The sequence below is a fragment of the Mesoplodon densirostris genome, chromosome 4, assembly GCF_025265405.1.
Source record: "Mesoplodon densirostris isolate mMesDen1 chromosome 4, mMesDen1 primary haplotype, whole genome shotgun sequence".
NCBI classification, from domain to species: Eukaryota; Metazoa; Chordata; class Mammalia; order Artiodactyla; family Ziphiidae; genus Mesoplodon; species Mesoplodon densirostris.
Window position 1 is genome coordinate 96,772,898 of NC_082664.1, and position 15,556 is coordinate 96,788,453.

The following is a 15,556-nucleotide window of genomic DNA, read 5'->3' on the forward strand; positions in this document are numbered from 1 at the left end:
AGTAAGGAGACATCAGCTTTCTGGGGCACATTCAACTCTAATATATAACCGAGGAACACCACTGCCAGGATGGTCTGTTTCCCTAGTTAACAGACTGGGAAAAGCAGAAATGCTGCCACCCTCTGGCAGTTACCTGCAAGAGCAGCTATAAAACCTGTGCTAAGTGTCACTTCATATGCACCAGTACTGGAGGGCTGTGAATGAAACCTGCCCTCATAATGTCTTGAGGGAAGTAATGGCCAAAATATTTCTAAATGTCACACATACTTCCAGAAAACAATTTGAAGAGGTAAGCTGTACTCACAGTTGGAAGAAAAAAAGGACATGCCAGAAAACTCAATTTCAAGGTATTATGAGACGCATGCAAATCCAACCACAAAGTGGTATCAGCTCACACTAGTCAGAATAAACTTCAGCAAAAATACTACAAACAATAAACGCTGAAGGTGTTGTGGAGAAGAGCATAACCTCAACTTTAAGTGGGACGTAGCCTGGTAAGAGCCACTAATGAGAACAGAATGGCGGTGCCTCTACAAGGTAAACATTTTGCTACCATATGATCCAGCAGGCGAACTCCTGGGCCTATAAGCTAAGAAAACAGAATTGGAAAGACACAGGCAGGCAAATGTGCATTGCTGCAGCATTACCATAGCCATGACTTGGAAGCAACCAAAAAGTCCAGCAACAGATGAGTGGACAAAGAAGAACTGGTACATGTACAGACAGAATATTAGCCAAGGAAAAAAAGGACACAATGCCATTTGCAGCACCGTAGATGAGTCTAGAGGTAATCACGTGACTTGTAGTAAGTCAGAAAGACACATATCGTATGATATCACTTATAGGTGTTACCTAAGAATTGATACTAGTGAAGATATTTCCACAGAGAAGGGCAATCACAGATTCATTAAACAAACTTATGGTTCACCAATGGAAAGGTGTGAGGATTGGATACATTAGGATATTGGGGTTAGCAGACATATACAAACACAGGTGAAATATATAATCACCAAACACCTACGGAACACCAAGAGAAGACTACTCAACATTCTGTCATAACATACATGGGAAAAGGATCCCAGGAAGAACAGACATATGTATATGTGTAAAAGAACCACATCTTGCACACCTACAACAAGCCAAACATTGCAATCAAACTTGCTGTGATAAAAAATAAAAATTAAGTGAAAAAAATAAACGAACAAGAAATAGTGAGACAAACTTAAGGGTCTTTTTCCTGGCACATTCCATTCTAAATTACAACCTAGAACATGACTTCCATTGAGGTTCTGTTGCCCTAGTCACCAGATTTGGTAAAGGAGAACTGCTGCCACCTTGTGGCCGTTTCACACAACAGCAGCTTTAATCCCAGCGCTAATGGTCAGTTGATATTCAAAAGAATTGCAGGCCTGTAAATGAGACCTGTCCTGAAAACAAATCCTGGGGTCGTATACTGACCAAAAAATTCAAAAGACCTCCATATTTCAAAACGACAGTTTCAAGAGGCATATTTTACGGACATTTGTGTTCTACTTCTTTTTCTTTCTTTCTTTATTTTTGTTAAAAAAACGGGAATGGAAAAAGGCCACCCTCAGAATGGGAGAAAATATGTGAAAACGAATCAATGGACAAAGGTTTCATCTCCAATATATATAAACAGCTCATGCAGCTTAATATTAAAAAAAAAACCACTTCAAAAATGGGTAGAATATCTAAATAGACATTTCTTCAAAGGAGACCCAGAGATGGCCAAGATGCACATGAAAAGCTGCTCAACATCACTAATTATTAGAGAAAGGCAAATCAAAACTTCAATGAGGTATCACCTCACACCTGTTAGAATGGGCATCATCAGAAAATCTACAAACTACAAATGCTGTGGAGGGTGTGGACAAATGCATCCCTCTTCCACTATTGGTGGGAATGTCAATTGATACAGTCACTAAGGAGAAGAGTATGGAGGTTCATTAAAAAAACTAAAAATACAGTTACCATATGATCCAGCAATCCCACTTCTGGGCATATACCCAGAGAAAACCATAAATCAAAAAGACACATTCACCACAATGTTCATTGCAGCACTATTTACAATAGCCAGGTCATGGAAGCAAGCTAAATGCCCACAGACAGACGAATGGATAAAGATGTGGTACATATATAAAATGGAATATTGCTCAGCCATAAAAAGGAATGAAACTGGGTCATTTGTAGAGACGTGAATGGATCTAGAGACTGTCCTACAGAGAGAAGTAAGTCAGAAAGAGAAAACCAAATATTGCGTATTAATGCATATATGTGGAAGCTAGAAAAATGGTACAGATGAACCAGTTTGCAGGGCAGAATTAGAGACACAGGGTTAGAGAACAAACGTATGGAAATCAAGGTGGGGAAGCCATGGGGTGGTGGTGGTGGGATGAGTTGGGAGATTGGGACTGACCTGTATACATGTATATGTATAAAATAGATAACTAATAATAAGCTGCTGTATAAAAAATAAATAATATTAAATTTCAAAAATTTTAAAAACAAATAAAATTTAAAAATAAAACAGAAAAATGTTCTTCCCTTCACACAGATGTATTTATATGAATGAATTATTTCCATGCTTATCTCTATAAATACATAAATGAGGAATAAAATCTACCTTAAAAAACAGAAAAAATAAACAGAACCCACTAGTTATACAGAGGAACAGCCTATCAGGGCACTTGCTCCAGTGGTAAACAATTCTGAAGTTGGTCAGAGGCGGAGAATTATCTCCCATGCAGCCAGCATTCCCCCCACAAGGAGCGTCCTCATTGCAAAGCTGGGGGACCGTACATAGGCGTCTGTGAGTAAACGTGAGCTGAGCCCCCAGCCAGCTGCTGCTGAACTGTTCCCACACTTCCCAGGTAAAACACCTGAATATGTACAAGGACTTGAAAGCATAGAGGAAGGGCCGTGGATCCACACCAGCGAAAGCACGCAGGCTGACTTGGTGCCTGCAGGCCTGCCAGGATGATCCTGGCCCCAGGTGCTCTTCTGAAAACTTTCCATTTCCCTGCCTGAGATATCCGTCCTGTCTTGGCCCCCACTGCTTTTTTCCTCCCTCACCTCTGCCCGCAGAGAAATTCCAGCGGAAGGTATGGGTGACCCATCCTCTTCTTTAGCAGGTGGCAGTCTGTCAACTCCTGCAGAAAGTCCAGCAGAGCCCCTCTCACACCGGGCCACCCACAAAACCGTGCCCCCTCACTCCCTCCCACCAGCACATCCCCGAGACTGCTGACAGGGCAGAGAATATGGCGTCAGGCACAGCTGCAGGGGCTGTTGCTCCCTGGAGCGGGGTTTATATTGACCTCAACCCAGGCACACCTGGGGAGGGCTGGCCGGCAGGGACAGGGTGCTCTGGTCAGCCAATCCTCACCCCTCAGTCTCACACTGCAGAAAATGGACCTCGCTGAAACGGCCAGTTCCAAGGAACAGGTGTGGGCTCCTGAGAGTCAGGATAGACAAGGGGCTGCATCTCTGGCTTGTTTTCTAATCATGTTATCTGGCCCTTGAGTGAGAGACAATTTCAAGAAGACCTAATCATAATGAGAGGAACTCAGGGGTCAGGGAGAGGAGGGTTGATGGTTGGAGACAAATGCCTGGTGTCCCGGCTGCCGTGGAAGTCTCTGGAAGACCAGGCAGAGGGAGGCTGCACAGAGTTATGCCCAGGGTCAGAGACCTGTCGGAGCTGCTGTTTGTTAGTTCAAGTGCTGCTCTGAGGTGCTCTGTGTCAGCTCTGCGTGACAGGCGTTCTGGGGTGCTCTGCATTGAGGGCTATGTGCACGGTTCCTGTGTGCCCAGCCCTGCCATGGTACCTGCCCAGGGGAGCTCTGTATCGTGTGAGGTGCCTAAGCATGAGAGCCTCATGGGCTGCTGGGTAGTTTCACAGGTGAGCTCCATACCCTGGGAGTGGCCTGAACATGAGAACCCCATTGGCTGCTGGGGCCCTGCCCAGGTGAGCCCCATATCCTGGGAGGGGCCTGACCACGAGAGCCCCGTGGGCTGCTGGGGACCTGGTAAAGGATGTTAGGACAGTCAGTGAAGCCACCGAGGATATACATCCAGTAGTTCCTAATTCCTAGACCCTACTGGTCATTCTCCCATCCACCAGGACATGGTATTCTGTGTTAGACTTCAATGATGCCTTCTTCTGTATTCCATTGGTCCCAGAAAGGCTCTGCTGCCCTAGGAACCAGACTTGGGAATGGAGAAACGTTGCTGCCTTGTGGCCATTTCACACAACAGCAGCTTTAAACCCACTGCTAATGGTCACTAAATAGTCACACTCATTGCAGGCCTGTGAATAACACCTGCCCTCAAAAACAAACATGGGGTCGAAAATTGACCCAAAAATTCAAAAAGGGCAACCATCCAAGAAGACAATTTCAAGAGTTTAATTGTACTCTCCGTAATTTTTCTGTATTTCTCTGCCAGAAATTAAAAAAGGCATGGAAAAATGCTAAACATTAGGAATAATTAAAGATATGCAAATCCAAATTACAAAAACCTATCAGCTCACAGCAGTCAGAATGGCCATCAGCAAAAATGCTGCAAACCATAAATGCTGAAGGGGTTTTGGAGAAATGCCTACCCTTGCTTCAACGTGGGACATGGTAAGAGCCAGTTATGAAAACAAAAATGCCATGCCTTGTAAAGATAAATACTGAGCTACCATTCAAGCAAGCATACCCACTGCTGGGTCTATCGCCTGAGGGGATGTGAATCAGAAAGACAGGCTGGGATTCACTGGTGGCGCAGTGGATGAGAGTCTGCCTGCAGTGCAGGGGACATGGGTTTATGCTCCGAATCGGGAAGATCCCACATTCTGCGGAGCGGCTGTTTCCGTGAGCTATGGCTGCCGGGCCTGCGTGTCCGGAGGCTGTGCTCTGCAATGGGAGTCTCCACGGCAGTGAGAGGCCCATGTACCACAAAAAAAAGACACATGCTGGCAATCCTGACCTCCAGCAATATGTACCATAGCCAACACTTGGAAGCTACGAAAATGTCCATCAACAGAGGAATGCTCAAAGAAGAAGTGGTCCATGAACACAATGGAATATGACTCCAATAAAAAAATATATAAATTCAATTTGTAAAACAAACATAAGTAAGGAGACATCAGCTTTTTGGGGCACATTCCACTCTAATATATAACCGAGGAACACCACTGCCAGGATGGTCTGTTTCCCTAGTTAACAGATTGGGAAAAGCAGAAATGCTGCCGCCCTCTGGCCGTTACCTGCAACAGCAGCTTTAAAACCTGTGCTAAGGGTCACTTCATATGCACCAGCACTGGAGGGCTGTGAATGAACCCTGCCCTCATAATGTCTTGAGGGAGGTAATGGCCAAAATATTTCTAAGTGTCACACATACTTCCCGAAAACAATTTGAAAAGGTAAGCTGTACTCACAGTTGGAAGAAATAAAGGACATGCCAGAAAACTCAATTTCAAGATATTATGAGACGCATGCAAATCCAACCACAAAGTGGTATCAGCTCACACTAGTCAGAATAAACTTCAGCAAAAATACTACAAACAATAAACGTTGAAGGTGTTGTGGAGAAGAGCATAACCTCAACTTTAAGTGGGACGTAGCCTGGTAAGAGCCACTAATGAGAACAGAATGGCGGTGCCTCTACAAGGTAAACATTTTGCTACCATATGATCCAGCAGGCGAACTCCTGGGCCTATAAGCTAAGAAGACAGAATTGGAAAGACACAGGCAGGCAAATGTGCATTGCTGCAGCATTACCATAGCCATGATTTGGAAGCAACCAAAAAGTTCAGTAACAGATGAGTGGAGACAAAGAAGAACTGGTACATGTACAGACAGAATATTAGCCAAGGAAAAAAAGGACACAATGCCATTTGCAGCACCATAGATGAGTCTAGAGGTAATCACGTGACTTGTAGTAAGTCAGAAAGAGAAAGACACATATCGTATGATATCACTTATAGGTGTTACCTAAGAATTGATACTAGTGAAGATATTTCCACAGAGAAGGGCAATCACAGATTCATTAAACAAACTTATGGTTCACCAATGGAAAGGTGTGAGGATTGGATACATTAGGATATTGGGGTTAGCAGACATATACAAACACAGGTGAAATATATAATCACCAAACACCTACGGAACACCAAGAGAAGACTACTCAACATTCTGTCATAACATACATGGGAAAAGGATCCCAGGAAGAACAGACATATGTATATGTGTAAAAGAACCACATCTTGCACACCTACAACAAGCCAAACATTGCAATCAAACTTGCTGTGATAAAAAATACAAATTAAATGAAAAAAAACGAACAAGAAATAGTGAGACAAACTTAAGGGTCTTTTTCCTGGCACATTCCATTCTAAATTACAACCTAGAACAGGACTTCCATTGACGCTCTGTTGCCCTAGTAACAAGATTTGGTAAAGGAGAACTGCTGCCACCTTGTGGCCGTTTCACACAACAGCAGCTTTAATCCCAGCGCTAATGGTCAGTTGATATTCAAAAGAATTGCAGGCCTGTAAATGAGACCTGTCCTGAAAACAAATCCTGGGCTCGTATACTGACCAAAAAATTCAAAAGACCTCCATATTTCAAAACGACAGTATCAAGAGGCATATTTTACGGACATGTGTGTTCTGCCTCTTTTTCTTTCTTTCTTTATTTTTGTTAAAAAAACGGGAATGGAAAAAGGCAACCCTCAGAATGGGAGAAAATATGTGAAAACGAATCAATGGACAAAGGTTTAATCTCCAATATATATAAACAGCTCATGCAGCTTAATATTAAAAAAAAAACCCATTTCAAAAATGGGTAGAATATCTAAATAGACATTTCTTCAAAGGAGACCCAGAGATGGCCAAGATGCACATGAAAAGCTGCTCAACATCACTAATTATTAGAAAAAGGGAAATCAAAACGTCAATGAGGTATCGCCTCACACCTGTTAGAATGGGCATCATCAGAAAATCTACAAACTACAAATGCTGCGGAGGGTGTGGACAAATGTATCCCTCTTCCACTATTGGTGGGAATGTCAATTGATACAGTCACTATGGAGAACAGTTTGGAGGTTCATTAAAAAAACTAAAAATACAGTTACCATATGATCCAGCAATCCCACTTCTGGGCATATACCCAGAGAAAACCATAAATCAAAAAGACACATTCACCACAATGTTCATTGCAGCACTATTTACAATAGCCAGGTCATGGAAGCAAGCTAAATGCCCACAGACAGACGAATGGATAAAGATGTGGTACATATATAAAATGGAATATTGCTCAGCCATAAAAAGGAATGAAACTGGGTCATTTGTAGAGACGTGAATGGATCTAGAGACTGTCCTACAGAGAGAAGTAAGTCAGAAAGAGAAAACCAAATATTGCGTATTAATGCATATATGTGGAAGCTAGAAAAATGGTACAGATGAACCAGTTTGCAGGGCAGAATTAGAGACACAGGGTTAGAGAACAAACGTATGGAAATCAAGGGGGGGAAGCCATGGGGTGGTGGTGGTGGGATGAGTTGGGAGATTGGGACTGACCTGTATACATGTATATGTATAAAATAGATAACTAATAATAACCTGCTGTATAAAAAATAAATAATATTAAATTTCAAAAATTTTAAAAACAAATAAAATTTAAAAATAAAGCAGAAAAATGTTCTTCCCTTCACACAGATGTATTTATATGAATGAATTATTTCCATGCTTATATCTATAAATACATAAATGAGGAATAAAATCTACCTTGAAAAAAACAGAAAAAATAAACAGAACCCACTAGTTATACAGAGGAACACCCTATGAGGGCACTTTCTCCAGTGGTAAACAATTCTGACGTTGGTCAGAGGTGGAGAATTATCTCCCATGCAGCCAGCAGTCCCCCCACAAGGAGCGTCCTCATTGCAAAGCTGGGGGACCGTACATAGGCGTCTGTGAGTAAACGTGAGCTGAGCCCCCAGCCAGCTGCTGCTGAACTGTTCCCACACTTCCCAGGTAAAACACCTGAATATGTACAAGGACTTGAAAGCATAGAGGAAGGGCCGTGGATCCACACCAGCGAAAGCACGCAGGCTGACTTGGTGCCTGCAGGCCTGCCAGGATGATCCTGGCCCCAGGTGCTCTTCTGAAAACTTTCCATTTCCCTGCCTGAGATATCCGTCCTGTCTTGGCCCCCACTGTTTTTTTCCTCCCTCTCCTCTGCCCGCAGAGAAATTCCAGCGGAAGGTATGGGTGGCCCATCCTCTTCTTTAGCAGGTGGCAGTCTGTCAACTCCTGCAGAAAGTCCAGCAGAGCCCCTCTCACACCGGGCCACCCACAAAACCATGCCCCCTCACTCCCTCCCACCAGCACAGCCCCGAGACTGCTGACGGGGCAGAGAATATGGCGTCAGGCACAGCTGCACGGGCTGTTGCTCCCTGGAGCGGGGTTTATATTGACCTCAACCCAGGCACACCTGGGGAGGGCTGGCCGGCAGGGACAGGCTTCTCCTGTCAGCCAATCCTCACCCCTCAGTGGCTCACACTGCAGAAAATGGACCTCGCTGAAACGGCCAGTTCCAAGGAACAGGTGTGGGCTCCTGAGAGTCAGGATAGACAAGGGGATGCATCCCTGGCTTGTTTTCTAATCATTTTATCTGGCCCATGAGTGGGAGACAATTTCAAGAAGACCTAATCCTAATGAGAGGAGCCCAGGAGTCAGGGAGAGGAGGGGTGATGGATGGAGACAAAGGTCTGGTGCCCCAGTTGCAGTGGAAGTCTCTGGAAGACCAGGCAGAGGGAGGCTGCACAGAGTGATGCCCAGGGTCAGAGACCTGTCGGAGCTGCTGTTTGTTAGTTCAAGTGCTGCTCTGAGGTGCTCTGTGTCAGCTCTGCGTGACAGGCGTTCTGGGGTGCTCTGCAATGAGGGCTATGTGCACGGTGCCTGTGTGCCCAGCCCTGCCATGGTACCTGCCCAGGGGAGCTCTGTATCGTGGGAGGTGCCTAAGCACGAGAGCCTCATGGGCTGCTGGGTAGTTTCACAGGTGAGCTCCATACCCTGGGAGTGGCCTGAACATGAGAACCCCATTGGCTGCTGGGGCCCTGCCCAGGTGAGCCCCATATCCTGGGAGGGGCCTGACCACGAGAGCCCCGTGGGCTGCTGGGGACCTGGTAAAGGATGTTAGGACAGTCAGTGAAGCCACCGAAGATATACATCCAGTAGTTCCTAATTCCTAGACCCTACTGGTCATTCTACCATCCACCAGGACATGGTATTCTGTGTTAGACTTCAATGATGCCTTCTTCTGTATTCCATTGGTCCCAGAAAGGCTCTGCTGCCCTAGGAACCAGACTTGGGAATGGAGAAACGCTGCCGCCTTGTGGCCATTTCCCACAACAGCAGCTTTAAACCCACTGCTAATGGTCACTAAATAGTCACACTCACTGCAGGCCTGTGAATAACACCTGCCCTCAAAAACAAACATGGGGTCGAAAATTGACCCAAAAATTCAAAAGAGGGCAACCATCCAAGAAGACAATTTCAAGAGTTTAATTGTACTCTCCGTTATTTTTCTGTTTTTCTCTGCCAGAAATTTAAAAAGGCATGGAAAAATGCTAAACATTAGGAATAATTAAAGATATGCAAATCCAAATTACAAAAACCTATCAGCTCACAGCAGTCAGAATGGCCATCAGCAAAAATTCTGCAAACCATGAATGCTGAAGGGGTTTTGGAGAAATGCCTACCCTTGCTTCAACGTGGGACATGGTAAGAGCCAGTTATGAAAACAAAAATGCCATGCCTTGTAAAGATAAATACTGAGCTACCATTCAAGCAAGCATACCCACTGCTGGGCCTATCGCCTGAGGGGATGAGAATCAAAAAGACAGGCTGGGATTCACTGGTGGCGCAGTGGATGAGAGTCCGCCTGCCAGTGCAGGGGACATGGGTTCATGCCCCGAATCGGGAAGATCCGACATGCTGCGGAGCGGCTGTTTCCGTGAGCTATGGCTGCCGGGCCTGCGCGTCCGGAGGCTGTGCTCTGCAATGGGAGGGTCCACGGCAGTGAGAGGCCCATGTACCACAAAAAAAAAGACACATGCTGGCAATCCTGCACTCCAGCAATATTTACCAAAGCCAACACATGGAAGCTACGAAAATGTCCATCAACAGAGGAATGCTCAAAGAAGAAGTGGTCCATGAACACAATGGAATATGACTCCAATAAAAAAAATATATAAATTCAATTTCTAAAACAAACATAAGTAAGGAGACATCAGCTTTCTGGGGCACATTCAACTCTAATATATAACCGAGGAACACCACTGCCAGGATGGTCTGTTTCCCTAGTTAACAGACTGGGAAAAGCAGAAATGCTGCCACCCTCTGGCAGTTACCTGCAAGAGCAGCTATAAAACCTGTGCTAAGTGTCACTTCATATGCACCAGTACTGGAGGGCTGTGAATGAAACCTGCCCTCATAATGTCTTGAGGGAAGTAATGGCCAAAATATTTCTAAATGTCACACATACTTCCAGAAAACAATTTGAAGAGGTAAGCTGTACTCACAGTTGGAAGAAAAAAAGGACATGCCAGAAAACTCAATTTCAAGGTATTATGAGACGCATGCAAATCCAACCACAAAGTGTTATCAGCTCACACTAGTCAGAATAAACTTCAGCAAAAATACTACAAACAATAAACGCTGAAGGTGTTGTGGAGAAGAGCATAACCTCAACTTTAAGTGGGACGTAGCCTGGTAAGAGCCACTAATGAGAACAGAATGGCGGTGCCTCTACAAGGTAAACATTTTGCTACCATATGATCCAGCAGGCGAACTCCTGGGCCTATAAGCTAAGAAAACAGAATTGGAAAGACACAGGCAGGCAAATGTGCATTGCTGCAGCATTACCATAGCCATGACATGGAAGCAACCAAGAAGTCCAGCAACAGATGAGTGGACAAAGAAGAACTGGTACATGTACAGACAGAATATTAGCCAAGGAAAAAAAGGACACAATGCCATTTGCAGCACCGTAGATGAGTCTAGAGGTAATCACGTGACTTGTAGTAAGTCAGAAAGACACATATCGTATGATATCACTTATAGGTGTTACCTAAGAATTGATACTAGTGAAGATATTTCCACAGAGAAGGGCAATCACAGATTCATTAAACAAACTTATGGTTCACCAATGGAAAGGTGTGAGGATTGGATACATTAGGATATTGGGGTTAGCAGACATATACAAACACAGGTGAAATATATAATCACCAAACACCTACGGAACACCAAGAGAAGACTACTCAACATTCTGTCATAACATACATGGGAAAAGGATCCCAGGAAGAACAGACATATGTATATGTGTAAAAGAACCACATCTTGCACACCTACAACAAGCCAAACATTGCAATCAAACTTGCTGTGATAAAAAATAAAAATTAAGTGAAAAAAATAAACGAACAAGAAATAGTGAGACAAACTTAAGGGTCTTTTTCCTGGCACATTCCATTCTAAATTACAACCTAGAACACGACTTCCATTGAGGTTCTGTTGCCCTAGTCACCAGATTTGGTAAAGGAGAACTGCTGCCACCTTGTGGCCGTTTCACACAACAGCAGCTTTAATCCCAGCGCTAATGGTCAGTTGATATTCAAAAGAATTGCAGGCCTGTAAATGAGACCTGTCCTGAAAACAAATCCTGGGGTCGTATACTGACCAAAAAATTCAAAAGACCTCCATATTTCAAAACGACAGTTTCAAGAGGCATATTTTACGGACATTTGTGTTCTGCTTCTTTTTCTTTCTTTCTTTATTTTTGTTAAAAAAACGGGAATGGAAAAAGGCCACCCTCAGAATGGGAGAAAATATGTGAAAACGAATCAATGGACAAAGGTTTCATCTCCAATATATATAAACAGCTCATGCAGCTTAATATTAAAAAAAACCACTTCAAAAATGGGTAGAATATCTAAATAGACATTTCTTCAAAGGAGACCCAGAGATGGCCAAGATGCACATGAAAAGCTGCTCAACATCACTAATTATTAGAGAAAGGCAAATCAAAACTTCAATGAGGTATCACCTCACACCTGTTAGAATGGGCATCATCAGAAAATCTACAAACTACAAATGCTGCGGAGGGTGTGGACAAATGGATCCCTCTTCCACTATTGGTGGGAATGTCAATTGATACAGTCACTAAGGAGAAGAGTATGGAGGTTCATTAAAAAAACTAAAAATACAATTACCATATGATCCAGCAATCCCACTTCTGGGCATATACCCAGAGAAAACCATAAATCAAAAAGACACATTCACCACAATGTTCATTGCAGCACTATTTACAATAGCCAGGTCATGGAAGCAAGCTAAATGCCCACAGACAGACGAATGGATAAAGATGTGGTTCATATATAAAATGGAATATTGCTCAGCCATAAAAAGGAATGAAACTGGGTCATTTGTAGAGACGTGAATGGATCTAGAGACTGTCCTACAGAGAGAAGTAAGTCAGAAAGGGAAAACCAAATATTGCGTATTAATGCATATATGTGGAAGCTCGAAAAATGGTACAGATGAACCAGTTTGCAGGGCAGAATTAGAGACACAGGGTTAGAGAACAAACGTATGGAAATCAAGGGGGGGAAGCCATGGGGTGGTGGTGGTGGGATGAGTTGGGAGATTGGGACTGACCTGTATACATGTATATGTATAAAATAGATAACTAATAATAACCTGCTGTATAAAAAAATAAATAATATTAAATTTCAAAAATTTTAAAAACAAATAAAATTTAAAAATAAAGCAGAAAAATGTTCTTCCCTTCACACAGATGTATTTATATGAATGAATTATTTCCATGCTTATATCTATAAATACATAAATGAGGAATAAAATCTACCTTGAAAAAAACAGAAAAAATAAACAGAACCCACTAGTTATACAGAGAAACACCCTATGAGGGCACTTTCTCCAGTGGTAAACAATTCTGACGTTGGTCAGAGGTGGAGAATTATCTCCCATGCAGCCAGCAGTCCCCCCGCAAGGAGCGTCCTCATTGCAAAGCTGGGGGACCGTACATAGGCGTCTGTGAGTAAACGTGAGCTGAGCCCCCAGCCAGCTGCTGCTGAACTGTTCCCACACTTCCCAGGTAAAACACCTGAATATGTACAAGGACTTGAAAGCATAGAGGAAGGGCCGTGGATCCACACCAGCGAAAGCACGCAGGCTGACTTGGTGCCTGCAGGCCTGCCAGGATGATCCTGGCCCCAGGTGCTCTTCTGAAAACTTTCCATTTCCCTGCCTGAGATATCCGTCCTGTCTTGGCCCCCACTGCTTTTTTCCTCCCTCACCTCTGCCCGCAGAGAAATTCCAGCGGAAGGTATGGGTGACCCATCCTCTTCTTTAGCAGGTGGCAGTCTGTCAACTCCTGCAGAAAGTCCAGCAGAGCCCCTCTCACACCGGGCCACCCACAAAACCATGCCCCCTCACTCCCTCCCACCAGCACAGCCCCGAGACTGCTGACGGGGCAGAGAATATGGCGTCAGGCACAGCTGCAGGGGCTGTTGCTCCCTGGAGCGGGGTTTATATTGACCTCAACCCAGGCACACCTGGGGAGGGCTGGCCGGCAGGGACAGGCTGCTCTGGTCAGCCAATCCTCACCCCTCAGTGGCTCACACTGCAGAAAATGGACCTCGCTGAAACGGCCAGTTCCAAGGAACAGGTGTGGGCTCCTGAGAGTCAGGATAGACAAGGGGCTGCGTCCCTGGCTTGTTTTCTAATCATTTTATCTGGCCCATGAGTGGGAGACAATTTCAAGAAGACCTAATCCTAATGAGAGGAGCCCAGGAGTCAGGGAGAGGAGGGGTGATGGATGGAGACAAAGGTCTGGTGCCCCAGTTGCAGTGGAAGTCTCTGGAAGACCAGGCAGAGGGAGGCTGCACAGAGTGATGCCCAGGGTCAGAGACCTGTCGGAGCTGCTGTTTGTTAGTTCAAGTGCTGCTCTGAGGTGCTCTGTGTCAGCTCTGCGTGACAGGCGTTCTGGGGTGCTCTGCAATGAGGGCTATGTGCACAGTGCCTGTGTGCCCAGCCCTGCCATGGTACCTGCCCAGGGGAGCTCTGTATCGTGGGAGGTGCCTAAGCACGAGAGCCTCATGGGCTGCTGGGTAGTTTCACAGGTGAGCTCCATACCCTGGGAGTGGCCTGAACATGAGAACCCCTTTGGCTGCTGGGGCCCTGCCCAGGTGAGCCCCATATCCTGGGAGGGGCCTGACCACGAGAGCCCCGTGGGCTGCTGGGGACCTGGTAAAGGATGTTAGGACAGTCAGTGAAGCCACCGAGGATATACATCCAGTAGTTCCTAATTCCTAGACCCTACTGGTCATTCTACCATCCACCAGGACATGGTATTCTGTGTTAGACTTCAATGATGCCTTCTTCTGTATTCCATTGGTCCCAGAAGGGCTCTGCTGCCCTAGGAACCAGACTTGGGAATGGAGAAACGCTGCCGCCTTGTGGCCATTTCCCACAACAGCAGCTTTAAACCCACTGCTAATGGTCACTAAAGTCACACTCACTGCAGGCCTGTGAATAACACGTGCCCTCAAAAACAAACATGGGGTCGAAAATTGACCCAAAAATTCAAAAGAGGGCAACCATCCAAGAAGACAATTTCAAGAGTTTAATTGTACTCTCCGTTATTTTTCTGTTTTTCTCTGCCAGAAATTTAAAAAGGCATGGAAAAATGCTAAACATTAGGAAGAATTAAAGATATGCAAATCCAAATTACAAAAACCTATCAGCTCACAGCAGTCAGAATGGCCATCAGCAAAAATTCTGCAAACCATAAATGCTGAAGGGGTTTTGGAGAAATGCCTACCCTTGCTTCAACGTGGGACATGGTAAGAGCCAGTTATGAAAACAAAAATGCCATGCCTTGTAAAGATAAATACTGAGCTACCATTCAAGCAAGTATACCCACTGCTGGGCCTATCGCCTGAGGGGATGAGAATCAAAAAGACAGGCTGGAATTCACTGGTGGCGCAGTGGATGAGAGTCCGCCTGCCAGTGCAGGGGACATGGGTTCATGACCCGAATCGGGAAGATCCGACATGCTGCGGAGCGGCTGTTTCCGTGAGCTATGGCTGCCGGGCCTGCGCGTCCGGAGGCTGTGCTCTGCAATGGGAGGGTCCACGGCAGTGAGAGGCCCATGTACCACAAAAAAAAGACACATGCTGGCAATCCTGCACTCCAGCAATATTTACCAAAGCCAACACATGGAAGCTATGAAAATGTCCATCAACAGAGGAATGCTCAAAGAAGAAGTGGTCCATGAACACAATGGAATATGACTCCAATAAAAAAAATATATAAATTCAATTTCTAAAACAAACATAAGTAAGGAGACATCAGCTTTCTGGGGCACATTCAACTCTAATATATAACCGAGGAACACCACTGCCAGGATGGTCTGTTTCCCTAGTTAACAGACTGGGAAAAGCAGAAATGCTGCCACCCTCTGGCAGTTACCTGCAA